The 16,015-nt window shown below is 46.9% G+C and overlaps 1 pseudogene; it reads right to left on the bottom strand.

Moving 5' to 3' along the window:
- The window catches only part of LOC147570828 (pleckstrin homology domain-containing family M member 1-like), a 67,313-nt pseudogene extending 53,891 nt beyond the window's left edge, over positions 1–13,422 (bottom strand).
- Positions 13,423–16,015: the final 2,593 nt, after the last annotated feature.

Here is a 16,015-nt window from a genome sequence, read left to right as displayed (position 1 = left end):
GAGCAATGAAAATGCTCACATATTGCCAATGTGAGTACAAGTCAATGCAAGCACTGTTAGAAAACTGCTTGGCAGTATGCACTAAAGGTAAACATACGCCTTCCCAATGACTGGGCGATTCCGCTCCTAGATATAAACCCCCAGAAAAGAGTGCAGAGGGGTTCACAGAAATACAAATGTAAGAACGTTCACATCAGCTTTCATCATAATAGCCCAAACCTGGAAACAACCCAAATGTCTGTTAGCAGGAGAATGGATAGATGCACTGTGATATACTCTTACAATGGAATGCTACAGAACAATGGAAAAGAACAAACTATAGCCTCATGCTATATGCACAGGTGAACCACACAGACATAATGCTCAGTGAAAGAAGCAAAAGAGTATGCATTGTACAGTTCCTTCCATACGAATGAAGTCGAACAATAGGAGAAATTAATCTACGGTGCTAGAAGTCAGAATAGAGGCTTCCTTTAGAGGGGAACAATGGGACAAGGCATGAGAGAGCCTTCTGGTGGGCTGGAAGTGTTCTATGTTTCCATCTGGAGGGTGGCCATAGAGGGTACATCGTATATAAGTACTCACTGAGATGTGTACTAAAGATCACTTTACAGCATTCCTCGAAAACGTTCTAAAGGGGGAAATAATAGTCTTTTTTTCTGGTAAATTTTTAAAAATCTTTATTTTTGAGAGAGAGAGAGAGAGCGCGCGCAGGGGAGGGGCAGACAGAAAGGGAGACACAAGAATCGGAAGCAGGCTCCAGGCTCTGAGCCGTCAGCACAGAGCCCGACGCGGGGCTCGAACTCACGAACCACAGATCACGACCTGAGCTGAAGTCGGACGCTTAACCGACTGAGCCACCCAGGCGCCCGGAAATAATAGTCTTTTGAACAAATGGTGCTGGTACCACTGTACATCAATATGCAAAAGAATCGAGCTGGGCCTCGTCCTTATACCACATACAAAAGTCAACTCAAAATGGATCATAGATCTCAATGTAAGAGCTAAAACTATAAAATTTTTAGAAGAACGCATCAATCTTTGTGACCTTGGGCTAGGAAACGGGTATACACGGGACACCAAAAGCACAAATGGCGAAAGAAAAAAATAGGTAGACTGGACTCTATCAACATTGAAAACGTTTATGCTGTAAATGTTACCACCAAGAAAGTGAAACGACAACTCACAGGATGGGAGGAAACAGTTGCTAATTATGTATTTAATAAGGGTATACAACCCAGAATATATAAAGAACTATTATAATTCAATAATAAAAAGACAAATAATCCCATTTTAAAATGGGCCAAGGGGTACCTGGGTAGCTCAGTGGGTTCAGCATCTGACTCTTGGTTTTGGCTCAGGTTGTGACCTCACGTTTCGTGAGTTCAAGCCCTGCATCGGGCTCTGTGCTAGCGGCAAGGAGCCTGCTTGGGACTCTCTCTCCTTCTCTCTCTGCCCCTCCCCTACTCATGCCCGCACTCCCACAAAATAAATAAGTGAAAAATAAACAAAATAAAATAAAAATGGGCCAAGGTTCTGAATAGACATTCCTCCAACGTAGATCTACAAATGGCCAAAAGTCACACAAACAAGATGATGCTTGACATCATTAGTCATTAAAGAAACGCAAATCAAAACCGTAAGTAGATACTGCTCCTGCCGCCTGCTAGCTATAATGACAATTTTTAAAAAGACAGTAAGAACTGTTGGTGAGGATGGAATACATTGCTGGTGGGAATATAAAATGGGGCCGCTGCTTAGGAAAACAGTTTGGTAGTTCCTCAGAAGGTTAAATATAGAGTTACCATGTGACCCAGAGATTTTGCTGCTGGGTATACATCCAAGACAATCAAAAATATACCCACACAAAAACTTGTACATGAATGTTCATGGCTGTGTTATTTATATTAGCCAAAAAAATGGGGGGAAAAAAACAAAAGTCTATCCACTGATGAAGGACAAAATAAAATGTGACGGGTTCATACAAAGGAATCTACAATGAATTATTACTCCCTGAAGCACAGATCAGGCTCCAACAACGATGAATCCTGAAAACAGTATGTTAATTGGAAGAAGCCAGTCACCAAAGGCTGCATATTACAGGATTCCATTTCTGTGAAATGTCCAGAATAGCAAATCTATAGACAAAGGAAATAAGTAGTTGCCAGGGGATGAGGGGAGTGAGGCGGGAGGAGGAGGATGGGACGTCACTGCTAATGGTAAGGGATTTCTTTTCTTTTCTTTCTAAATGTTTTTGTTTATTTTTTGAGAGAGAGATAGAGACAGAGCATCAGCAGGGGAGGAGCAGAGAGAGAGGGAGTCTGAAGCATGCTCCAGGCTCTGAGCTGTCAGCACAGAGCCCGACATGGGGCTCGAACTTGTGAACCACAGATCATGACCTGAGCTGAAGTCAGACCCTCAAACGACTGAGCCACCCAGGCATCCCAAGGGATTTCTTTTATGGGGGATGAAAATATTTTCAAATTCGATTGTAGTGATGGCTGCACAACCTTGTGAATATACGAAAAAAAATGGAATTATACACTTTAATTAGGTGAATTGTATGGTATATGAGTTATATCTCAATAAAGCTATTTAAAAGTGTGTGTGTGTGTGTGTGTGTGTGTGCGCGCGCGCGCGAGCGCGTGTCCTAATCTATTTCACGGCCTTGGCCCCATCCTGAGTTACAGGATCTGGAAGCTACCGGATGAGAGATATGCACGGATGGAGCTGAAAAAGCAAGACTATATCCTAACGTGACCCCAGACAACAGCTGGGATAAACCTGGGGTTCTGTATGTCTGCATGCACACGTGCATACAACTTCCTACCCTGGCTATTCATCCTAAAGGACAAATGTGAAATGGCAAAGAGCTCAGGTCCACAGCTTTGACAACCGCTTCACTGGGCCGATGGTTCTCAAGCCTCTGACCCATGGCTCTGTGCAGGAGATTCCCAGGGCTGGCTTCCCTCGGGGTTATCAACAAAGGAGACCGGCCCATTCTAGAGCTGCACTGCCCAACAGAAACAGAATTCCAGCCACATGTATCATTTTAAATGTTTTACTAGCCACGTTTTTAAAATGTAAAAAGAGGGGCGCCTGGGTGGCGCAGTCAGTTAGGTGTCCGACTTCAGCCAGGTCACGATCTCGCGGTCCGGGAGTTCGAGCCCCGCGTCGGGCTCTGGGCTGATGGCTCAGAGCCTGGAGCCTGTTTCCGATTCTGTGTCTCCCTCTCTCTCTGCCCCTCCCCCGTTCATGCTCTGTCTCTCTCTGTCCCAAAAATAAGTAAGTGTTGAAAAAAAATTAAAAAAAAAATGTAAAAAGAAACACGTGTAATTAACTTTTATATTTAACCCAACATCAAACATATTTTCATTGTAACACATAATCGATAAATGATTGAGTATTTCACCTTCTTTTTTTTTCAGACGAAGCCTTCAAGATCCAGTGTTTATTTCACAGAGCTTATCTCAGTTTGAGCTAACCACATTTTACACGCTCATTCAACAGCCACGTGTGGCTAGTGGTTACCATAGGGGATGGTGCAGTTCTAACCTGGCTCATATTGCAAGATGAGTATTCTCAAAGTCTGGTATTTTAGCAAATCTGAATTTAATAATAACAAGAGCTGAGGAGGAAACCAAGGCTCAGTGAGGCAAAGGGCCTCGCCCGAGGCCTTGAGCTGATAAGTGGCAGTGGTTATGCGCAGGGTCTATGATCAGATGAGAATTATCTTCTCTACGGGGTCAATGTGAGAGGACAAGAGAGACCCATGGGAAGGGACTGGCACCGTGCCTGGCTCACGTCCGCCGTGACAGATATGAGGGGCTAATGGAGACAAGGCAGAGACCACTCGGGGTGGCTAGCTGGGGAGACCCTGCACCAGCTCTGAGACATTTCCCCAAGACCTCTCCCCGAAAAGCTTGTATCACTCACCGGGCTGGTGGGTGAGGACACCCCAAGGCTCCGTGCAGCTCCGTCATCCTCCACAGACTTCTGCTGGCCGCTCCCCGGGCTGAATGCTCTGGCCGCCGCCTCTCCCACGGGACTGGAAGGCCTCTGGTCTAAAATGCTCACCGAGGGGACAGCTTTGGCAGTGCCCAACTGCAGCAAGCCCAGGGTGCCAGGTGCCTGGGGAGGCGGCTCCTGCTTGCGGTCCCCATCTTGAGTCCCAGAGGATGCTTGGGGCGGGAGGGGCTCTGCGGGCACATCAAAAGGGATGCTGGCCTCCAGGCCGGGGAGGGGGAGTGAGGCCCGCCCCGTGGGAATCTCCATTTCTCCACTCAGTCCGCTCAGTCCATTGGTTGGCACAGAGTTTACCTGGGCTTTGCTGAATTCCGACAATACCCTGGAAGTTTTTAAACAGAGAAACCTGTGTGACAAGCTGTCAGCTAGAATGCCCAAGGCTATTGGGACGGCGGTAAGAAGGCAAAACTGCTGTCTGGGGATTTCCAAAACAAAACATCCTCGTCATCCACCCACCGTGCTCCTCTGCTTACACACAAGCCTTCCTCTGACACGCCTCACAAAGTTTCTCCCCAGCTGGGACTGAGGTAGAGTGGGCGGCCAAGGGAACTGCGGGGCCCGGGATCTCCGGTGCAAGCGCTGGTCCACCAGAGCTGGGCCGTATGTGGGGTCCCAGATGCCTCCTGTTCCCAGGACCTGCTGCCGGAGATCAGTGTACACGGGGTGCAGGAGTGTGCACGCAAGTATACATGGGGTGTGCACCTGCTCACTCTTCCAATGGTACTGCCTCTTCCTGCCCTTCAGTGGTGCTTCAGGGACTACAGGGAGCCAGTGTTACTGTCTTTACATACACACACACACACACGCACGCACATGAAAACTACTCTGGGCCTTCTAAAATGTGCACTGGCTAGTGGCTGCTCCCCTTCTCCTGAGGCTTCTGAGAATCCACATTCTGTTTCTGAACTAGAACTATTTGCTGTCTCCTCCTTTGTTTATGAACCAATAGAGTATGTCACGGGTGAATACAGATTCCTACAACAACAAAGCTACCCGGGGCCCAAGAGATTGCCCATATCTGCCCTAATGGTTTACACTGGGTCAGAAGACGTGCCAAACTCCCCTTAATGTGGGCTCATTTCCATAAGGATTTTAGAACTCAAGTTTCTACCTTAATGTCTTCTGGCTGAGCTGTGTGCTCTTATCTACATCATAACCCCAAACAACATTTCAAGACATGCTAGTCAAACATTGGTGAACAACCCATACATTTATGGGCAACTGATCTGCAGCCCAAGACATTTCAGTGGGGAAAGAATAGTCTTTTCAACAAATGGTGCTGGGATAAGCGAACAGTCCCATGCAAAAGAAGAAAGTTGGACCCCTACCTCATACCATATAAACAATGAACTCAAAATGGATCAAAGACCTAAAAGTAAGAGCTAAAACTATAAAACTCTTAGAAGGAAACAGGTATACATCTTTGGATCAGGCAATGGTTTCTTATATGACAGCCAACAAATAAGTAAACAATAAAAAATAGGTACGCTGGACTTTATCAACACTAAAAGCTTTTGGGCTTCAAAAGGATACTATCAAGAAAGTAAAAAGATAACCCATAGAACAGGAAAAAAATCTGCATATCTTATATCCAAGGATTATCACATATCTGATAAGGGTCTAGTATCCAGAATATAGAGAGCTCTTACAATTCAATAATATTAGAACAAATAATCTGACTGAAAAATGGGCAAAGGTTTACAGAGACACTTCTCTAAAGGTATACAAATGGAAAGTACATGAAAAGATGCTCGATATCATTAGACGGGAGTGAAATACAAATCAAAACCGTAATAAGATACTACTTTATGCCTACCAAGATGCCTATAATAAAAAAGAGAGAGGGGCACCTGGGTGGTTCAATCAGTTAAGCATCCGACTTCGGCTCAGGTCATGATCTCACGGTTCGTGGGTTCGAGCCCTGTGTCGGGCTCTGTGCCGACAGCTTGGAGCCTGGAGACTGCTTCAGATTCTGTGTCTCCCTCTCTTTCTGCCTCTCCCCAACTCATGCTCTGTCTCTCTCTCTCTCTCTGTCTCTCTCTAAAATAAGAAACATTAAAAATTTTTTAAAAATTAAAAAGACAGAGAATAACAAGTGTTGGCAAAGGTGTAGAGAAAATGGAACTCCTACACGCTGCTGGCGGAAATGTGAAGTGGTGCAGCCTCTGTGGAGAACAGTTTGGTAGTTCCTTAAAAGTTAAACATAGAGTTACCATATGAGTCAGCAATTCAACTCATGGGTATATACCCAAGAGAATGAAAAGACAATGTCTGCACAAAAACCTGTACACGAGTGTTCACAGCAATATTATTCACAGTAGCCAAAAAGTAGGAATAGAACAAATGTCCACTAACTGAAAAGATAAAACAAATTGTGGTGTATTCACACAATGGAATATGATTCAGCCATGACCCATGCTACAACACGGATGAACCCTGAAAACCTACTAAGTGAAGGAAGGAGGTCACAAAAAGCCACATAGTGTATGATTCCGTTGGTATTAAATGTCCAGAATAGGTAAATCCATAGCTAGTGGGTAAGGGGTTTCCTTAAAGGGTGATGTTGGTTGGCTTTGGTTGGCACACTGCTGTGGCCCCACAATAGGTTCCTAAAGTTCACGGACTTCATTCCTTTACCCGTAAAACCGGCACGGTAACAGCACCCACCTATGACTGTGTTCAAGGCTGAATGAGATCATATAGGTAAAATGCTTATAGAGTGTCTGGCACAAAGTAAGTACTCAATAAACATTAACCTCAATTTGTCATTGGTTGTTCTTATCGCCACTGGCAAGACTGCTTAGCCTCTACACACATGGCTATAAAAATGTAAGGAAAGAGAATTACGGAAAGATTCACCAGCATTACCGAAATGGTTATCAATTATAAATGACCCCTCGTCTGTAAGACACATTTTAATGATGGAGTGGACTGGGTGTGGGAATAAAGAAACACCACCCGACAGCAAGAAGCTTGTGTGATAAATTAGAGTTTCCACCAAATCAACACCACGGTCAGGATGAAATCAAGTTCACAGGAGTCTCACCAGGATCAGAGCTGGTCGGCAGGACCCAGAGAGAATAAGAGACATGCACATCAAGTGGGAAAAAGTGCTAGAGATGAGGTTTTGAAGGAAAAGTGAAAGAAAGAGAATTTTCAAAACTTTTGAAGAAAATGCAACCAACATAGGGCTGAAACGGTGACACCGCTCCGGTCCTTCCACTTCTGTCCAGCTCAGGGCAGCGTTTTTCAAAAACTGCCTGTTGAAAAATTCTAGAAGTTTGTGCTTTCATTTAGAAGACAGTCTGGAAACATATACGTATTATACACATACGTATATTGCGCGTACACAGAGGCGTAGGTGTGGAATAAAAGCATGGGCTGGAGAATCGGCATGACCACCCCATAAAGTGCCCCCGCCAAGCGATTCTGAGCCTGCGCTTTTCCTGAGCGCGTGGACTAGCGCGTTGGGGTCCACGGCACCACCTGGCGGTCAGGGGTGCTCATGAAAGTACAGGAGGGGGCCGCATGTGCGAAGAATCATTTCCCCCAAGAGAAGGCCTCATGATAACGACCTCTGACAAATATCACCAAGCACAGATCTGCAGCCGTGTATACACAGACAAGTAGCGCGAGAACTGACATCACGGGGACCCCCAGTAGTAAAATGATGATGACACCGCCTATGGAGCACTCACCCTGTGATTGGCACTGCTCTAAGCGCTTTGCATACCTTAACTCACTTCCTAGCATTCTTATCCCCGTCTTGCAGATGAGGACATCAAGGTCAGAAAGGTTGAGTATCTTGCCCGGGGTCGCAAAGCTGGTTAATGGAAGACTCCAGCAGTCTGGCTCCTGAGTCCACACTCCTAACCACCGGCCCCTAGCTGTGCTTCTCAGCGATCACTGTAATTCAGACCCAACCAACACAAAAGAAGCTATTCAGGCCATCAATCCTCTATTCACAAAGCAAACTGCAGTTTGGTTTCCAGAAAACATTAAGTTAATACATTTCCTTGGAATGTTACATCTTTTGTACTTTATGTTTAACTTGTAGATGATTTTAAAAAACTTTTTTTAACATTTATTTTGATAGAACGCCTGTTCTCTCTCTCTCTCAAAATAAATCAACTTTAAAAAATCCACGTAAACAAATATTTAAGTAATATGACAAAAATAAGCGAACTCTTAACTGCTGATGTGACTCTTCACCCTCAGACACACCCTCTAAGAGCTGGTGTGTGTGGACGTGCGAAGATAACTTCAAGCCCAGCACTCAGAGTGACGGTGCTGGATGTGTGTTTGTGCATCTGTGTGCTCTGTGTTTGCTGGTTCCGCACGCCACTGCCCCGCGCTGGTCTGTACATCCTGACCCTCTTCCCTTGACTTCTCCCACAATGCCCAGGATGACGCTTCCCACACAGGGTGGACGGTCACTGATTCAACGGCCTTAAGCTGGAATTTTCCAATCACAAGACTCACGAAAGATAAAAGCAGGGCACATGACAGACAGAGGGCCGGCGGGCTGGCCTGTGGGAGGAGGAGACACAAGGAAGGGTTCAGACAGGTGAGTGAACTTAAGTCACGCCATGGGCCCAGCCGATAGAGCGGGGATTGCTCCCTTCCAGGATGTTCTACCTAAATTCTTGTTTGATGTTTGAAAGTTCTAGCTAATGTGCTCTGTTGCTCAGAAGCTGCTTCAGCCGTAATTCGCCCCCAGGCATCTGATCTGATTCTCAGCCAGAGAATCCCTATGAGGGAGCCTCCACTTTACAGATGAAGAAACAACCTCACAGAGCCAACGCTTGGCCTGCCGTTACTGGACTTGTGACTGGTAGAACAGGGCTTGAGGCCGGATCCTGCTACAAGCCAGTCCGTACCGGCACCCAATCTGGTGTTCTTCCCACAGCAGCTGGGAAACCTGTAAAGACTTGAATGAACCAAGAAGGTAGGGGCACACAGGAGTAGAAAAGAAGATCCTAGACACTGGCTGAGGGAACATGGGTCTGGCTGAAGGAAGCGCTTAATAAAAATTTACCATTTTCGGGGCGCCTGGGTGGCTCAGTCAGTTAAGCGTCCGACTCTTGATTTTGGCTCGGGTCATGATCTCACAGTTCCTGGGATCAAGCTCTGCATCACGCTCTGCACTGACAGCGAGGGGCCTGCTTGGGATTCTCTCTCTCCCCCTCTCTCTCCCTGCCCTTCCCCAACTCATGCTCGCTTGCTCTCTCTCTCTCTCTCTCTCTCAAAACAAATAAATAAACTTGAAAAAAAAGTTTATCATGTTCTACCTATTAGATGAGCAAATATCCAAAAGTTTGATAATACCTTCTGCCTACAAGGCCGAGAGGGCACAGGTACATTCCTGACAGAGTGTAAACAGGCGGTTATCTATGAAAATTGTAGATTCATTTATCCTTTGCCTCAGCAATTCTGTTTCTGGGACTTTACTGAACAGAGATAGTTGCATAGACTTAAAAGATCACATACACACGGTTATTTATAGAAAGAGTGAACTCCAGTGTCCAGTAAATACAGGGCTGGCCAAATAAACTAAGGTAGATTCATACAATGGAAACACATGTCACAGGGGAAAAAAAAAAAAAAACTGAAGAAACTGATATGAAGCTCCAAAACAAAAATTCTGATCTCTTCTGAGACAAGGTATCAAACAGTATATTTATAATAGCTTTGTGGGGATGGGGCAGAGATAAGAAATATAAAAGACATTTAAAAAGTCTTTTCATATCTGTTAGATGCATTTAGAAACATCAGAAAAAGACATGTAAAGGGGGTGCCTGGGTGGCTCGGTCAGTTAAATGTCTGACTTCAGCCTAGCTCATGATCTCACAGTTTGTGAGTTCGAGCCCCACGTTGGGCTCTCTGCTGTCAGCACAGAATCTGCTTCAGATCCTCCGTCCCCCTTTCTCACTGCCCCTCCCCTGCTCATTCTCTCAAAAATAAATAAACTTTAAAAAAAAGAAAAAGAAAGATGTAAGGAATTAATAATTATGGTTACAAAGGTGGAAAAGACGTTTCACTGTAGGTAGACTTTTTTTTCTTACCATAAAAATAAATCTATTAAAAAACGAATGTTTCAAAAGGGCCTGAACGAAGAAGGCTCTGCTGTGGTGAGCATGGTTAACATAGAGAGATGGTGACTCACTACGTTGTACACCTGAGACTAATATAACACCGTGCGTCAACAATACTCAAATAGAAAAAAGTTCTTTTAAAGAGATAGCTCTGCCCAGGGTCCCTTCTCTAGTCAAGTTCATTGCTCCCTGTGCTCTTCCTCCACTCACTTGCTTGGCCCCTTTTGTGCACCACCTCCTCCAGGCCTCATTCAGGGTCTGTGTCCTTCAGAGGCCTTCTGGGAGGTCGCAGCGGAGCACCCTGACGCGCTGGGCTTCACTGCGTCTTTTGGAAGTCGTACATCTAACTCCGAACCGTTAGTTTCCGCCCTAGAGGCAATAATATTTTACACGAAGCCTCAGACAAATTAGGTAACTTGTCGAAGATCAGCCAGGGGCAGAGCCGGAGCCTGATTCAGCTCTGAGCCCTCCCTGAATCCATTCTCCTCGCTGCCCCATGTTGCCTCCAGTTATAAGTCCCGGCAACTCCAGTCCCTGAGGAAGAGCCACGGTCCTCTTTTCCTTTATGCCCTTAGAGAGCTCAATGCTCAGTGACAGGCAATCACATGCCATAGGAAGGGAGAGAAAGAGGAAGAGGAGAAGGAAGGAAGGAAGGCAGGGGGAGGAGAAGGAGTGGGGGGAGGACACTCACTCTTGCAGAGACGGGTCTGAGTCATCGGCATTTGCTGTCCCCAGATCGGAGTCGTAGGACATGGGCTCCTCGGAACGATCTGGACTCTTGGAGCCATTCACTTGGAGTGGGCAGCTATCAGAGTTTAGGCTGCAAGACAGCTGGGATGAACTGGCGGTGTCCAGGCTGAGGGAGGAGGCCGTGAGCTTCCGGTTCCGTCGGATCTTATGGCCTGAGTGCTGGACTTCGATGTCCTCCGAGCCTGAGGAATGGGAAATTGAATCCAGAGACTCTTTCCGCTGTAGTTGTGTCCCAGAGGTGGTGAGGGGGTCGAGCTCAGAGAGCGGGCAAAGCCCAGAGAGAGCCAGTGGGGTAAGCGTCCACTCGTTTAAGATGGCGGACTTGTAGGAGAGCTCGAAGGATAAGGACGTCAGTCCCTGCAGGAAGCTGAGGAGGAACTGGCCCTCCTCGGCGTCTCGAAGCAGGGCTGCGGGCTGATAGTACTCGCACAGGCGGGCGGGCTCCTGGAGGAGCAGCTTCAGGTAGCACTCCATCAGGCCGTCATTGAGGGCCAGCCTCAGCCAGGCCCGGCAGCGGCCCACGTCCGTGCTGACAAAGATCAGGTGCTCCAATTCCGAGACGATGTGTCTGCGGGTGGAGAGGACAGGCTTGTTTCAAGAAATGATTTCAGATCACGGAGGATTGTTTTATCCACTGGTGAGCAGGAGCCAGTAATAATGACTGCAAGTATATACAGGCTTGGGAAAAAAATCTCAGATAGCAGTGTTCTACAAGGAATTGAGAAATATTTAGCTACAACACCCCACTTTTTCGAGGTTACTGTCATGCAGGATAATTGCCATTTTTGTTACAACTCCCCAGGCGCCCTTGACATCACCTGCTCATCCGGCATACATCTGATGAGCCCCTAAGTGCCAGGTCTTTGGAGCCGTGAAGATACAGGATACAGACATGGTCCTGCCCTCAGTCCAGGTTACTACCTTTCAAGGGCACACGGAGGTGAACCCTGTTGTCAGTAGAGCTGGGGTGGGGGGAAGGCAATCACTTCCAGGTTGCAGTAAGAACAATGCCTTAGGCAAGGCATTGAGGGATTAGGCATAGGGATTAGGGATAGGCAAGGCATTGAGCTGGGCCTTGAGGGATTTCAAGCGGCAAAGATGGAAGGGGAACCTTAGGCACCAAGGACTGACAGCAAAAAGGCACCAAGGGTAGGGAAGCAGCAGCTGTGTAACAGGAGTGGTGAGCACTCCCGTTACAGCACGGGGAGGAGGAGGAGCGGCTGATTGGGTTGCAAAGTCAGGTGATGCAGGGTCTCGAGCATCCAACCGGTGAGGCAAAGTGGGGCAAGGGTCCCCACACCTGGCTGTGCGTCAGAATCACCTGGGAACCTGGTCAGGATACAGATTCTGGGGCCCCAACGAAGTGAATGGGACTCCAGGCTAGCACTGGGGAGCCTGAGAGTTTTTACACCGGGAAATGACTCGACCGCAGTCACGCAGACTTCTGGGTGGGCTGCTCGGGATAAGATCAGGTACCAAACTCAGTTCCCGAACCCTTGGTCTGATGTAAATGCCCTTCCTCTGACCATCACAGTGCCCTGAGCACGTCTCGCCCATAGGAGTGCGTGCTCCACAGGGCTCAGGGAATGAGCTCGGGTTAGCTTAAGCTCAATAAATGTGGACCAGCTGCCTGACCTAAGGACAGACAGAATGAGATAAGGGGGACAATTAGAAAGCCACTGCCACCTGGGAATGAGGTAAGAACCTGAGATAGGGCGGTGGCAGTCAGCAGGAAAAGGAAGATACAGACCGACAAGGCACCTTCAGGCTGCAGGTGGCATTTAATAGCCCTTAGAGGCAACGTGCCAGCAGCTGCTTGCTCCAAAGCCCAGGCAGTTAGGGCCAGGGCCGCAGAGGCAAACGTCCCAGGGTGGATATTCAGATGATCTGGATTCCACTGCTTTAAAAAATGCCACAGCCTCTTAGGATATAATACTTAGCATAGAGATGTTCAAACATTCCAAGGCAGGGTCAGCAAACCTCTTCTGTCAAGGGCCACTTAGTAAAGATTTTAGGCTTTGCAGGCCACACATTCTCTGTTCCAACTACCTAACTTTGCCACGGTGTGGCAAAAAAGCGGCTCCTGCTAAAGGCGACCAGCCAGGGGCCTGAGCAGCCCCAGGCCATTGCCTGTGCGCTGAGGGGCTCTTGAGGCTTGGTCTAACAATAACCCCTATCTCACCCATCTCCATTCTAGAACACAGAGCATCTCTGCTGCCTTCCCATAGAGCTGTAGAGGGAGAGCCCAGGGTCACCCACACTGAAGCTCCTCCCCAAAGCAAAGCCTCCCCTGCTGATCTCACTTGTGGGTGACAGCTTTCAGGAGGGGCCAGAAGACAGGCTGAGGCAGAGGCTTCTGGTGGGCGCTCTTCTTCCTTTTCCCTCCGGCCTCGGCTCGGATGTGCTTGGCATGCAGTCCGTGGATAAATACAGCCTCCAGGGCACTGCACATGGTGCTGGCATCTCCGTCTTCGCTAGTGACCACTGTGTCCGAGGACACGTACTGCTTCTGCAACGCCTTCACAGATCCCACTAGCTTCTTCTTGATGACCTAGTCAGTGTCAGACATAACACAGGCCTTTAGAAGATCCTGCGGTGACCCCTGGAAGGGAAGTGCTTATCACCAAATACACGCACACCCACACACGCCTCACGTCTACCTGTGGGTGTGTATACAGCAAAACTAGCACAAGCTAATCATAGAAAACAAAGATGGGTGCCTGGGTGGCTCAGTCGGTTGAGCGTCCGACTTCGGCTCAGGTCCTGATCTCACGGTTCATGGGTTCGAGCCCCACGTCGGGCTCTGTGCTGCCAGCTCAGAGCCTGGAGCCTGCTTTGGATTCTGTGTCTCCCTCTCTCTCTGCCCCTCCCCCACTTGCACACGCACACACGCGCTCTCTCTCTTTCTCTCAAAAATAGATAAACGTTGGAAAAAAATTTTAAAAAAAGAAAGAAAGAAAACAGAGACAAAGCATAGAGGAGAAAAGGAAAATTATGTACTTATACCCCCCAGAGATAGTTATTTTTTTGCAAAGATAGTTGTATGTTTTTCTTTTGTTTTGCTTTTTAAACCGAACTTCAGTGATTTGATAGCCATAGAAATCTTGTGTTTAAATACCGGCTCCATCATAGTTACAGGTGTGGGAGCCTGGGTGATCCATCTAGGGCAGGGGTGAAGCTTTCCACCTTGTTTAGGGGTCTACGATTCCATGAAGAGGCTACAAGTGCCACTTTAGAACCATAAAAACACCAAGAAAACAGGAGCATGGTCCACATTACGAAAGATCCTAGGGGCACCTGGGTGGCTCAGTCAGTTAAGCATCTGACTCTTGATTTCAGCTCAGGTCGTGATCTCACGGTTTCTGAGTTTGAGCTCCGTATCTGGCTCTGTGCTGACAGTGTGGAGCCTGCTTGAGATTCTCTCTCTCTCTCTCTCTCTCTCTCTCTCTCTCTCTCTCTCTCTCTCCCTCTCTGCCCCTCCTCTGCCCCTCCTCTGCTCATGCTCACTCTCCCTTTCAAAATAAATAAAATAAACGTTATTTATTTAAAAATATCTTTTTAATGTTTATTTTTGAGAGAGAGAGACAGAGAGAGAGACAGACAAAGTATGAGGGGGGGAGGGGCAGAGAGAGAGGAAGACACAGAATCCGAAGCAGGCTCCAGGCTCTGAGCTGTCAGCACAGAGCCTGATGCAGGGCTCGAACCCACGAGCCGTGAGATCATGACCTGAGCCGAAACAGGACGCTTAACTGACTGAGCCACCCAGGCGCCCCTAAAATAAATAAATAAACTTTAAAAAGAAAGAAAGAAAAAAGGAAAGATCCTTGACCTGGCAGTCAGAGGCAGATGTTAGTCTCAGCTCTGTTGGTCAACAGCTGGGTCACTGCAGACATTTCACTTAACCTCACTGAGCTTAATTTCCTCATCTGTTAAACGGAACGAATACTTCCTGACCTACAGCACAGGAGTTGGGGGGTGGGGGGGGGATTACTCTGAGGGCAGGACTTGCTTTTTTTTTTCATTCTTGCATCCTCAACACTTGGCCTGGTTCCTGACACATGTAAGTATTCCGTTAAGGTCTGTTACATAAATCAATTATAAAATACATATATGTAAAATCCTTTGGAAAGATAAAGACAGTTCTGTCATAATATAAGCATGTCAAAATACCTATGTTTTGGAAAAGGATTGGGAGGGAATACAGAAAACCTGGTTTGAACTGTTAGCTGATAGGATTATGGATAAATATTTTACTGTTTTATTTTTATCTTAGCCCAAACAGTTCATGTTAATGTTCTTAGAAAACTTGAATGTTCTTTTTTTCTTTAAAAAAAAAATTTTTTTTAATGTTTATGTATTTTTGAGACAGAGAGAGACAGAGCATGAACGGGGGAGGGTCAGAGAGAGAGGGAGACACAGAACCCGAAGCAGGCTCCAGGCTCTGAGCTGTCAGCACAGAGCCCGACGCGGGGCTCGAACTCATGGACCGTGAGATCATGACCTGAGCCGAAGTCGGACGCTCAACCGACTGCGCCACCCAGGCGCCCCTGTTCCTTTTTTCTTTATAACAGCTTTAATGAGACACAATTTACATTGCATAAAATTCACTCATTTAAACTATTCAGTTCAGTGATTTTTGGTATATTCACAGAATAGTGAAACTACAGCCACTACCTAATTTTAGGACATTTTCATTCTCTCAAAAAGGAACACTGTGCCCATGAGCAGTCACTCCTCTCTAGTCCCCTCTCCCTCGACCCCTAGCAACTACTAATCTACTTTCTGTCTTTATGGATTTGCCAATTCTGGACATTTTGTGTAAATGAAGTCATACAGTATGCAGTCTTTTGATGTTAGACATCTTTTCATATGACTTATGGGTCATATACTTCTTTCATTGTTTGCTTATTTGACTTGAGAGAGAGAGAGAGAGAGAGAGAGGCAAAGAGAGAGGGGGACAGAGGATTCAAAGTGGGCTAGGTGGTGACAGCAAACTCCCAAATCGTGAGATCATGACCTGAGCCAAATGGACGCTCAACCGTCTGAGCCACCCAGGCCACCCTAATGCCTTCTTTTCTTTTCTTTTTTTTTAATGTTTATTTATTTTTGAGAGACAGAGAGAGACAGCATGAGAGGGAGAGGGC

This window comes from Puma concolor, unplaced genomic scaffold, assembly GCF_028749965.1.
Source record: "Puma concolor isolate L17-30 unplaced genomic scaffold, mPumCon1.1.hap2 unalloc_scaffold_83, whole genome shotgun sequence".
Taxonomy (NCBI): domain Eukaryota; kingdom Metazoa; phylum Chordata; class Mammalia; order Carnivora; family Felidae; genus Puma; species Puma concolor.
The sequence above is the reverse complement of the archived record's forward strand: the minus strand, read 5'-3'. Positions and strand labels throughout refer to the sequence as shown.